Below are 10,646 nucleotides of genomic sequence, written 5' to 3'. Positions count from 1 at the left end.
TAAAAAAAGAACTCAGAGGAAGGAAAACAATGCACCAGAAAAACAAGATTCCCTGAGCAAAACGTCGTCTATTGAATTAGGACCCATTGGCACCAAAAACGACTCCATTATCAAAACCGAAAGAAAGACTGAAAGGTCAAGAGAACGTTTGTGGGGTAAGTCATTGTGGAGACAAACCATGGCCTATCACTTCCGGCAGCACCGCTTCACGTACACCTTCATGGTAATAACAGGAGTGTACGCCTTCAACCTGATTCCTTCCACAGTCATAAGTCTCATGGTCAACACTGTCGGAGAAAACACGTTCTGGCACCAGCTCACCTACAGTCAGCTCCAGGCGAGCCTCATAGCCTACAACTCGGACATATTCATCTCAACAATTCATCCGTTCATCTATGGGTTTCTGGATACAAAATTAAGAGAAGAGATAAAGGGAATGTTTAACGGCAGAAAATAGACATATTTCAACACCGCAGGTCACTTTTATGTTGTTTGGTGTCTAGACACATAGAGAAGAGATAAAAGGAGTGTTAAAGGACAGAAATTATTATATTGTAAAGTACTTAATTCTTGTATATATAATTGTTAGGAACACTTATACAGTACACAGGCAAGATGTGCGTTTGTGTTTTTTATACTTTAGACAAAAAAGTATTTTATCCATCTTAACACATTGTGTTAATATTTCCAGTATTTTTACAATGTAAATAATTTTTATAACGAACATGTTTACATTCCATTTCATGAAAGTGATATTTTTTTATAGTGTGAATCGTAAGTTTAAACTTTCTCCTCTTTGTTACGATGTAATGAAGGCGTTCTATCTCAATCTTATTAAGATAAGTTGTAAACTGATTTTAGTTAGTTTGTTTAGATTGCTTTCTTTCTACCATGTGTGCATACAAAAACAAACTGTACACGAATTTGTCATACAGCTAAATTCCTAATACACCTTCCTGTAAAAATCAAAAGATGGCTGGTATCAATCACAGGACGAAAAACCACCTTTAAGCAAGTCCTTAAAGGTGGCTTAAAGGTGACTTAAAGGAGCTTAAAGGCTATACGACCTTTAAGCCGCCTTTAAGTCACCTTTAAGCAAGTGCTTATAGGTCCTTAATGTCCAAACTTCTTTAAGCCACCTTTAAGCCACCTTTAAGCATCTTTAAGTGGCATTTACGCTCTCTTTACACTGCCTTTACACTGTCTTTAAGTGGCCTTTAAGTCAATATTGATCAAGCTGAACAATAAACACATATATTAAATGCAAAAGCTCTTTTATAGAGATGGAAGGGAGTCATCCGAGTGATAATATAATTTCCAAGGAAGGGGGGGGGGGGGTGTTCCAGGCGGTTTTAATCGTCGCTCCATTAAACACAGATCGCTATCATCAGCACCGCTCCGATGGACACAGATTGCCGTTATAAAATTCTTTATAATTTTTGGGGGGTTTCAAAATTATTGTAGGGATGAGCGCAGTCTCTGTATCTTAATATGTGCATAAAACTAATTAAAGTATGTTTGTTTCCTATTATGAATTAATCGGTGAAAAAAATCTCTCTCTCTCTCTCTCTCTCTCTCTCTCTCTCTCTCTCTCTCAGTTCATCCGGTTATTAAACAAAATAAAGATAATGAACCAAAAATGCATGATTTAATTTGTTAATCGGTTTAAGGTTTGTATTTTTTTTTTCAATTTTCATTATTTCCAACTCTAGATCTGCTAGATACATGTTAAAGATGAAAAGACTCTCAACTGCCTTTGTTATATCGGGCAGGATATTACTTCTTTGTTTGTCTAGACATAGTTTTGTTCGTTTGTGTATATCTAATTAGAGTCTATTGTTTGTACAACTTAAAAAAAAAACCTGGAACTAACACATAATATACAAGATATACACAACAGTTGTGTCGTGTGCCCAGGTGCATGTTTGTGTATATCTAATTAAAGTCTATTGTTTGTCCAACTTAAGAAAACCCCTGGAACTAACACAGAATATACAAGATATACACAGCAGGTGTGTCGTGTGCCCAGGTGCACGTCAGGGTTTCTAAAGGCGTTGAATTTTAGTATGTACGAGTATACGATAAGTCTAGTGAATAAAAGTTAATTTACATTTGTAATTCATTTTCAAAGTATTATCTCCTAGCTCTGGGTTTCAAAGATGTTACGTCTACAAATTAACGATACATGTATGTAAGAGTAAAATCTTGAGGCTAATTAATTAATGTACCGGTGATCATAAATAAAGGTTGATTATTTAAATATATGTATAAGGGTAAATATGTCAAATATACCCGGCCTGGCACATCATACAATTGTATGTACAAGTCATTTGCAATTGCCACATACAGTAAATACGTCACCGGTAATTGGTAATTTTGTTTGTTATAGAATTGATAGTTTATAAATCATGTACATACAATTACATGTAAATATTTAAACATATTGGAACGGCGCCGCGATCATGAAAACCTGGAAATTGCGGGAAATTGAACAAATTCCCTAATAGTATCAATGCATTTAATAAAAGAAATGATTTCATTTTCTTTCTTACATTTTTATAGCTATAAATAAGATGAACGTATATCTACTCGGTTTAAATTTATTAACTACATGTCAGAAAGCCTACTATAGTGAACCTAACGGTTTCCATTTAGGTATAATATATTTTTGTTCACTGAAGACCAAGTTCCGTATTTCATTCTAAATACATGCATGCATGTAATTTATAAATTAGATATTATTGATTGTTACAAACTGAATGGTTTGTCAAAATCTTTTCAAGTAAACACATTCAATACAGTGATTCAATATCCACTGATATATAGGATATAAAAACGCGTACATATATGTAAGTTGCCGTGGCGCAGAGGATGTGTGGTGATGCTAGTAAACTAAGGGTCCCGGGTTCAATTCTCGCCGTGGCCGGTTTTTTTTTGTGTTTTTTTTTCATTTTTCTTTCTAGAGCAAAAACCGTTTTAATACCTTTTCTTTCATAAAGTTAATACATTTTGTTGGAAATTAAGCACAACATTGAATTAAATTTTTTTTAATGGCTTAAAGGTGGCTTAAAGGTAGCTTAAAGGTGGCTTAAAGAAGTTTGGACATTAAGGACCTATAAGTTGTCCTTAAAGGTGGCTTAAAGGTGACTTAAAGATAGTCTTTAAGCTGCCTTTAAGCCATCTTTACGCTTTCTTTAAGCCACCTTTAAGCAATACATATAGCTTAAAGGTAGCTTAAAGGTGGCTTAAAGATCGTCTTTAAGCTACCTTTAAACACCTTTAAGCTATCTTTAAGGAGGACTTAAAGATGGTCATTCATCCTGTGAATTTTAATTTCTGATATGCGTGTAGATATGCAAGATAATATGAAAGCAAAACATAAATTACATGCATGGGCATATTAACTATGAATAGTTTCAAATCAGAATATAGCGTATGATAGTCTATAGATGTGTATTATTAAAAATAAGATAAACAGTTTAAAAAAATGTATTGAATAAAAATAGCTACAACAATGTTTCAGGGTTAAGTGCATATCTGCATACAGTAGAAGAAAACCGAATCCTAGAAAATGGTTAAAAACTGAACATACAGCAGTATTAAAGGAACGATTCAATTATTGAATACATTTGTACCGGTACATTCTTTTCACTTCATATTGTCAAAAAAGTTAAACTGTGAGCATGAAACTTATGATTTAAAAATGGGTCTTGTTTGATGTCGGGTTTTTGGTGCATGAAGAAATATAATATAGTAAAAGTAGATACCGTATGTTTTCATGGTACTACAGGATAACAAAGGCACATGATATCTGAGGTAATAGACTCTAGGAGTGTAAGATATTAGAGGTCAATAAAGAATTGTGTTATTATTTTTTTTCGTGTTCCTTCTTTTTTTTCTTCTTTTTTTTAATTTTTTTGTTTCTACTGGCTCCCTTCTTGATGATATGTGCAGTGTAATAGTAACTTCAGTAAAAGATGTACATATCAACACGCGAACTCAAACCGATCATGTTTCCTATCTGTGAAAATCAAATGCATGAATGCAAGATTTTACCTTAACGCTATTCAAAAGAATACAGCTTAAATTGATTGATTTTACAGGTGTTATTCAGTTTTTATCTCCATGCCGCGGTGTGTCACGTCATCTGGGAATTGCTTGAGGTGCACGGCTCAAAACCCCCTTATACATATTTTTATCATCATATAGTGAGTCTATCGTGGTTATTGTTTATTTGATTTCAAAGTTGTGAAAACCGTCTTAATTACTGCATACTATAGCATTGAATGATTTATTCTGACGTCGTCGTGTCAATAACTACCGTCAGGTGAGCAGACAAATTATGATAACGCGCTAACGCGCGTTATTCGATATGTCTGCTCACCTGACGGCAGTTATTGACACGACGACGTCAAAAATACATCATTCAATGCTTATATTTACATTCCCTCACTGAAGAAATCAATTGCTTACTTAAATAAATCGATATAAAGTGCATATCACGGAGGGAGTAAATTAGTAACAGCAAGAACGGCTGATTTGTAAAACCGGTTTAAACTGGTTATCAAAGAGACTGTTGAGATGAGATCGACGAGCATGAAAATATAATCCATGAAAAATAACCATTGAAATGTTGCTTTTAACAATAAAGTCAACTGTTTTGGTGAATAATTATAAAACATGGTCTTTTGACAACATTTATGAAATACATTTTTTAACCGATAACATAGAAATAACTGTTTGAGAACTACTTATGTAAATTACTTGAAAATCCATATGCAGTGAATAGGTGTTGCATTTAGAGGCATTTAAACATCACGGAATTTAATGGAAAAACACAGTAGAATGTAAATATAGGGAAATATTCACCCCCGTTTTATTTTCGCCCCCTTCGCCCTCCTTGTCTGCGGGCGAATTTAAGACTGGACGAATTTTAGTCTCTCAAATTATCTCTCTGAACACAACTATGTCTCCAGGGCGAATCCAGGACTCAGGGCGAAACTGCTTGCAAGTGAAGAAGGGCGAACATTACAGGGGGCGAAAATAACCCTGCATATTTTGTACACATGCATGCCTATACGGATATATTGTTAAGAGAAAAAGTAAACTTGTTTAGTAGTTTTAAACATAATAACTTTTAAAATAAAAACCAGGTGTGCTTGTTTAAAAACTGTTTACAAAGGTGTGGAGAACCTTAAATGGTTAGGTACTGTAACATTACTATCACAATTGGCTTTTCGAGGTTGTTTGTTTTTACCAATAACATTACTTGATTCAATAATAATATGAAAAAAGAAAGCTTGACAATGGTTCAACGCACAGGCACTTGTTTCTGAGAAAAAAATGACCCTATAGTATAATAGATTATGCTATACTTTAGGGTATTTTTTTTTTCTCAGAAACAAGTGCATGTGTTTCAACGGTATGAATTGATAGAAATTATAGATAACCAAAAATCATACTCTTTACATTTAAGGGAAAACAACTACGCTCAGTTAAAAACAGCAGAATAAGATATAATTTAATCGAAACGAATTTATTCACTGACAGGAAATCGCAGTCAATGTTCAACTGTAATGAACTACAATGCACTAGTATTTTTAGGTTACTTTACTCAAACTGATCAAAGCGCATCTGGGTCATCACATCAGACCGATTTCTTTGTTAATCAGTATATTGAACATTTCTTTACTGTCGCAAAAAAAACCCGTTACATGTGGTCGAACCTATCCGGCAAAAACCGGAAAATACGTCAACAATGGTGGTACATCCATCTTAAACAGTTAACAGCTTTACCCAAGTCATAAAATATATGACCCTGCAAAATCCGATTATGCTGTGCATTACCTATAACATGACACCATATCATTGGCGTCGAACCGGGGGGGGGGGGGGAGGGGGCTAGGGGGGCATAGCCTCAACCTTTTTTAAGACCTAACCATTAGGCCCATAAAGCATCATAGTAGATATACTTTTAGCCCCCCCCCCCTTTTACACGGATCAGGAATTTCACGATTTTAGGAATAAGGTTTTTGCTTGTCAAGATTTCTGTGGATTAATCTAGCGCCCCCCCCCCCCCCCCACCACCACTATCAATTTGCTTCCGATGCCACTTCATATTCAATGTATATATAAGGAATATGGAATCATTCTTTGAGTATTATAAGGTGTGTCAACAACCTGTGTGTAGAAGTTATCAATAATCTGACCACCACAAAGGATAACGTCCAACTGAAAGTCGTCAGTGTAAGAGTCCTTCATGGCTATCAGGTCCCCTAGACAGTATGGCATCAGGAGGGCTTTTGAGCACTGTTCTGCTTTAATCATGTCCCATACTGACATGATGTCATTGCCTTTGATTGCCAGTGAGGAATCGCTGAACACCCGAGTGATGCCGTTGCTGATTTTGATGACAGGTGACCCGCCTACCCAGCCAAACGGCCGGTCGTTGTAAGTCTTTTCTTGAATGGACTCCACGGTGATCAATGTTGTTGACATCAAAGTGAGAATGTGGGACCATCTTGGGCTTCCCTGTGCTGCCGGAGGTGGTAAAAATAAGAATTTCGTCCTCGGGATAAAGCACTGGAAGCTGCACATCAGTGTCTTCCATTTCCAGGATTCCTGGAAGATTTCGGTAACCTTGGATACCGTCAACTTCCCTGAGAAACAAAACTGTCGCGTCGTTCGAGTCTATGTCCTTGTACTGTCTTGAAGGACGTCGGCGCCAAAAAAGCGCAAGTAACTGCAAAAATGGCGTCCAGAAACGCTTCTCCTTTCCGAGGGTCGATCAAGAAAGCTTTACAATTCGCCTGCCTGAAGATATCCCAGAGATCCCGCGCGTCTGTGACGCTTATTGTCACGTGGACAGCGACGCCTCCCGCCAAAAGTATCGCAAGCTCTCCTACAACCCATTCTAGAGTGTTTGGCCCAAACAAGGCAATCTTGTCCCCCTTTTGAATCCCTTTGTAATCCAGGAACTTTGCCAGCTTAGAGGCTTTCACGTACAGTTCCTTATACGTCATGGCATCACGTGACCCATCTATTCCGCGGTGTATCAAGATTTCGAGGTCTGGGAATCGCTGGGAGTTTTTCTGAATTAGTTTTGTGATTGTACAGTATCGATGGGGTTTCTCTCGGGGTTTCGAAAGATAGCTCAACTTCGACATGATAAGTGATATTGATGTCTTCTGTATATAGGACAAAAACGATCTACTTTTTATCGCATAAAATAACTTTACCCATGGCAATTTAAGCCTAAGGTCTCTATAATCAATGAAATTTTGTGAGAGAAGTAACAGAATGACAGATGGCCGTGGTCTGACAGGACAGAGCAAAAACAATACCATCTTCTCCCAACTTTGATCTCGAGTACATTAAAATAATGCAGATGTCTGATTTAATTTGTCGCTGTATGTGTTAAAGAGAGCAGTATATTGTAGCGCGACCGAGCGTGCGGTCTTATTTTCCCACTATTCTCTATAAACTAATCCATTTTTAATTCACTGTTAATTTCCTTCTTTGGTAGCGTAAATAAAAGTTCATGTATCTATTAACAAATTTATTCCGTGTTACATTTTAACAATTTACAAAAACGTAGGTCACTTTCTAACTCTGACTCTCGAAATAGAGCTCTACCTGTACATCTCATCTCACTCACGCTTTCACCCAAATATATATACATAACGGGGGCAGCTTACGTAATACACATACACACGCTTTTGTTGACAAACAAATCACTTTCTACAATATACTAGAACTAAAATCTCTCCTCTCTCTCTCTCTCTCTCTCTCTCTCTCTCTCTCTCTCTCTCTCTCTCTCTCTGTGTGTGTATGTGCGGTACAGAATCCAATTAGTTACGCCATGATTGAAATCATTTTGTATCAATTGTATTTATACAGACAGAATCCGTGACAATCATCCAGAGTCTCTGATGTTGATAACTTGATTTTCTTGGAATCACGGTTTGCTTAAACTCATTATATATAGGGGTAGAAATACATATATTAACCATGCCGGAATCTAGAAATTTTTCAATGAATTTTAAGGTCCTAAGATGTGAAATTATTACCTATGTTCAAGGGTAGTGATTTCAAAATTATAAAAACTAATATATGTAGCTCTCAACTTTGTATTATTTTTGTTGGTTTTTTAGAAACACTGGAAAATCTATTTTGATTGCAAGCAAGATATATACACCGTCAAAAGAAGGGCCGCTGCAACCAAATTGTGTTTTTTAACGAAAATATGCTTAATTTAATAAGTTTTAACACGATTTTTATTAAGTTGAAGTATCTTCGCCAGCCTAGTTTTTCCGGTCCGCTTCATACATCAAAGATGGATAGGATGGAGTGAATATTCAAAGTAATGTTGCAATATTTACGGTTAAAACGAGAAAAGAGAAGAGGTGTTACATTAAAAGTTTAAAATCAAAGATTTCTAAACCGAACTATACCTATCTAGATTGTTATAAAAGTAAAATTTATAAATCTTTGGTTTTAAACTTTTAATGTAACAGAGGGAATTGCCTGTTATACAAACAACACTTCGACTATCTCCAGCATAATATCGGAAGGGGGTGGGGGCGAAGTAATTTGATGTACACACAAAACTTTATTTGTTACTTGTGATAAAATTAAATAGAATTCCTTTAAATAATCAGATTTTAATTATCATATAAAACCATTGGATATTTATATTGTATGTACACGTCCAGAGAACAGTACATGGCTAGAAATTGATGTTTTCAAATTTTTTGAAGGTATAAATCCCCGAGAAATTTGCTAACAAATATCGAACTGAATTTCATTTAACACATATACTACCTTTCGGTGCCAATTTCCCACACAAATATTGTTATCTAAAAGAACAATTCCTAATCAGTAAAATTCCAAAGAGGGGTGGGCCCAGCCTCCTCTACCCTTCCCGCGTTGCACGGCGACTTCTGTCTTTAAATGATAAATACAAAATTTTCTTTGAGATAAAACCTGCAGGTAAAAAAAAAACAACCTTACCTTGTAGCTGCCTACTGTGTGCGTCCCATGGTCAGGGAAGACGACGTGTTCGTGAGACCAACAGGGCGAGTGTTAAATATAGGTCAGTGGTCAGCGGTCTTTTACTAGAGAGAGTGACCGTGAATCTATCAATGGTCCAGTACGGAATATATGGCTAGTCAAAAACTAACCAAACATGACAGAGAGCAAATTGGATATATATATATATATATATATATATATATATATATATATATATATATATATATATATATATATATATATATATATATATAATCCAAAATGAGTGAAAGGTGATATCACACAGTATAAATAATCAAAAAAGAAAAAGAAAATGAACAGTTCCAAAGTTTCTATTCACTATGAATAGAAACTTTGGAACTGTTCATTTTCTTTTTCTTTTTTGATTATATATATATATATATATATATATATATATATATATATATATATATATATATATATATATATATATATATATATATATATACAAACTTTGTTAATTTCAAAAGCAGTCCAGTTCCTCCGCGCCAATAAACTTGCTTTCCCAAAAAAGCTTAAATTTCTCTCTCTCCCATTATTATAATCCTGTTATCATAATCTTCAATCAAAACTGCTTTTCCGATTTGATTTTTTCCATTTTTTCTTATTTATTAAATCGGTGAGCACTACCTCAGTCCCTCTAGAATTGGAATTGTCTTAAATTTTCTCTAATATGCTAATCAGTATTTAGAAATCTGATACTGAAAACGTATTATATTTGGCGTGTATGATATTTGGCGAAAAACGATTATTCAACAAGTTTGCTTGAATTTGATTTAGCGCATTTCTAAAGGTACCCATTTATCTACAAACAAGTATATATTTGACGATATACTTGATTTAGCGGACGTCCTTTTCCGTCAAAAACGCTAAATAAATACACAGCCAATGGTATTTGCGTTTACAGTAATTCAAACCAATTGTTTTATAACATACAAATAATTAAGGTGGTATGAGACACCTGTTTATATAAATGTGGATAAAAGTACATTATATTCAAAATACTTTGACCTGTTTCGAATTTTTTAAAATTTTACAATATTCGACAAAAAAAATTGTTTTAAAACATTTTTGGAAAGGTTTATACTATAAAATAACCAGCGGGATTTGAACTCATGACTAACAATTTCATAGGTAATGCCGATTGCGCTACGCTGTAAGGTAACAATTTTCGGAAAGAAAAAGTTATAAAGTCATAAAGTCATACTTGATTTTATTGTTGATTTCGATAGGAGGTATCTCACATTATGGAGATGTCCCATACCACATTTAATCATGTCATCTATTGAAAGACAAACAGTCATACTCAGTAGGTCACGGACCATCAATAATTGAGAGACAAACAGTTATATTCAGTAAGTCACGGACCATCAATAGTACTTTCCTGAAATTGATTTGTTGATTAAAAACACACATATTTTATTTCAAATAATAATGTTGTAGAGTTTTCCTAAAATGCATTTATTTGGTTTTTGATATTTATCTGTTAAACAGCTAAATATTTCTTCCCTTCACTTTGTACATTTTGCAATACACATATACCACGTGATTCTTATATGGCAGTGCATTGCCTTTTATATAATGATAATGAT

The 10,646-nt window shown here is 34.8% G+C and overlaps 1 pseudogene; it reads right to left on the bottom strand.

Moving 5' to 3' along the window:
• Positions 1–6,120: 6,120 nt before the first annotated feature.
• LOC136275112 (medium-chain acyl-CoA ligase ACSF2, mitochondrial-like) lies at positions 6,121–7,688 on the bottom strand (annotated as a pseudogene).
• Positions 7,689–10,646: the final 2,958 nt, after the last annotated feature.

This window comes from Magallana gigas, chromosome 4 (assembly GCF_963853765.1).
Source record: "Magallana gigas chromosome 4, xbMagGiga1.1, whole genome shotgun sequence".
In the NCBI taxonomy this organism is placed as follows: Eukaryota; Metazoa; Mollusca; class Bivalvia; order Ostreida; family Ostreidae; genus Magallana; species Magallana gigas.
This window is presented reverse-complemented; position numbering and strand designations above follow the sequence as displayed.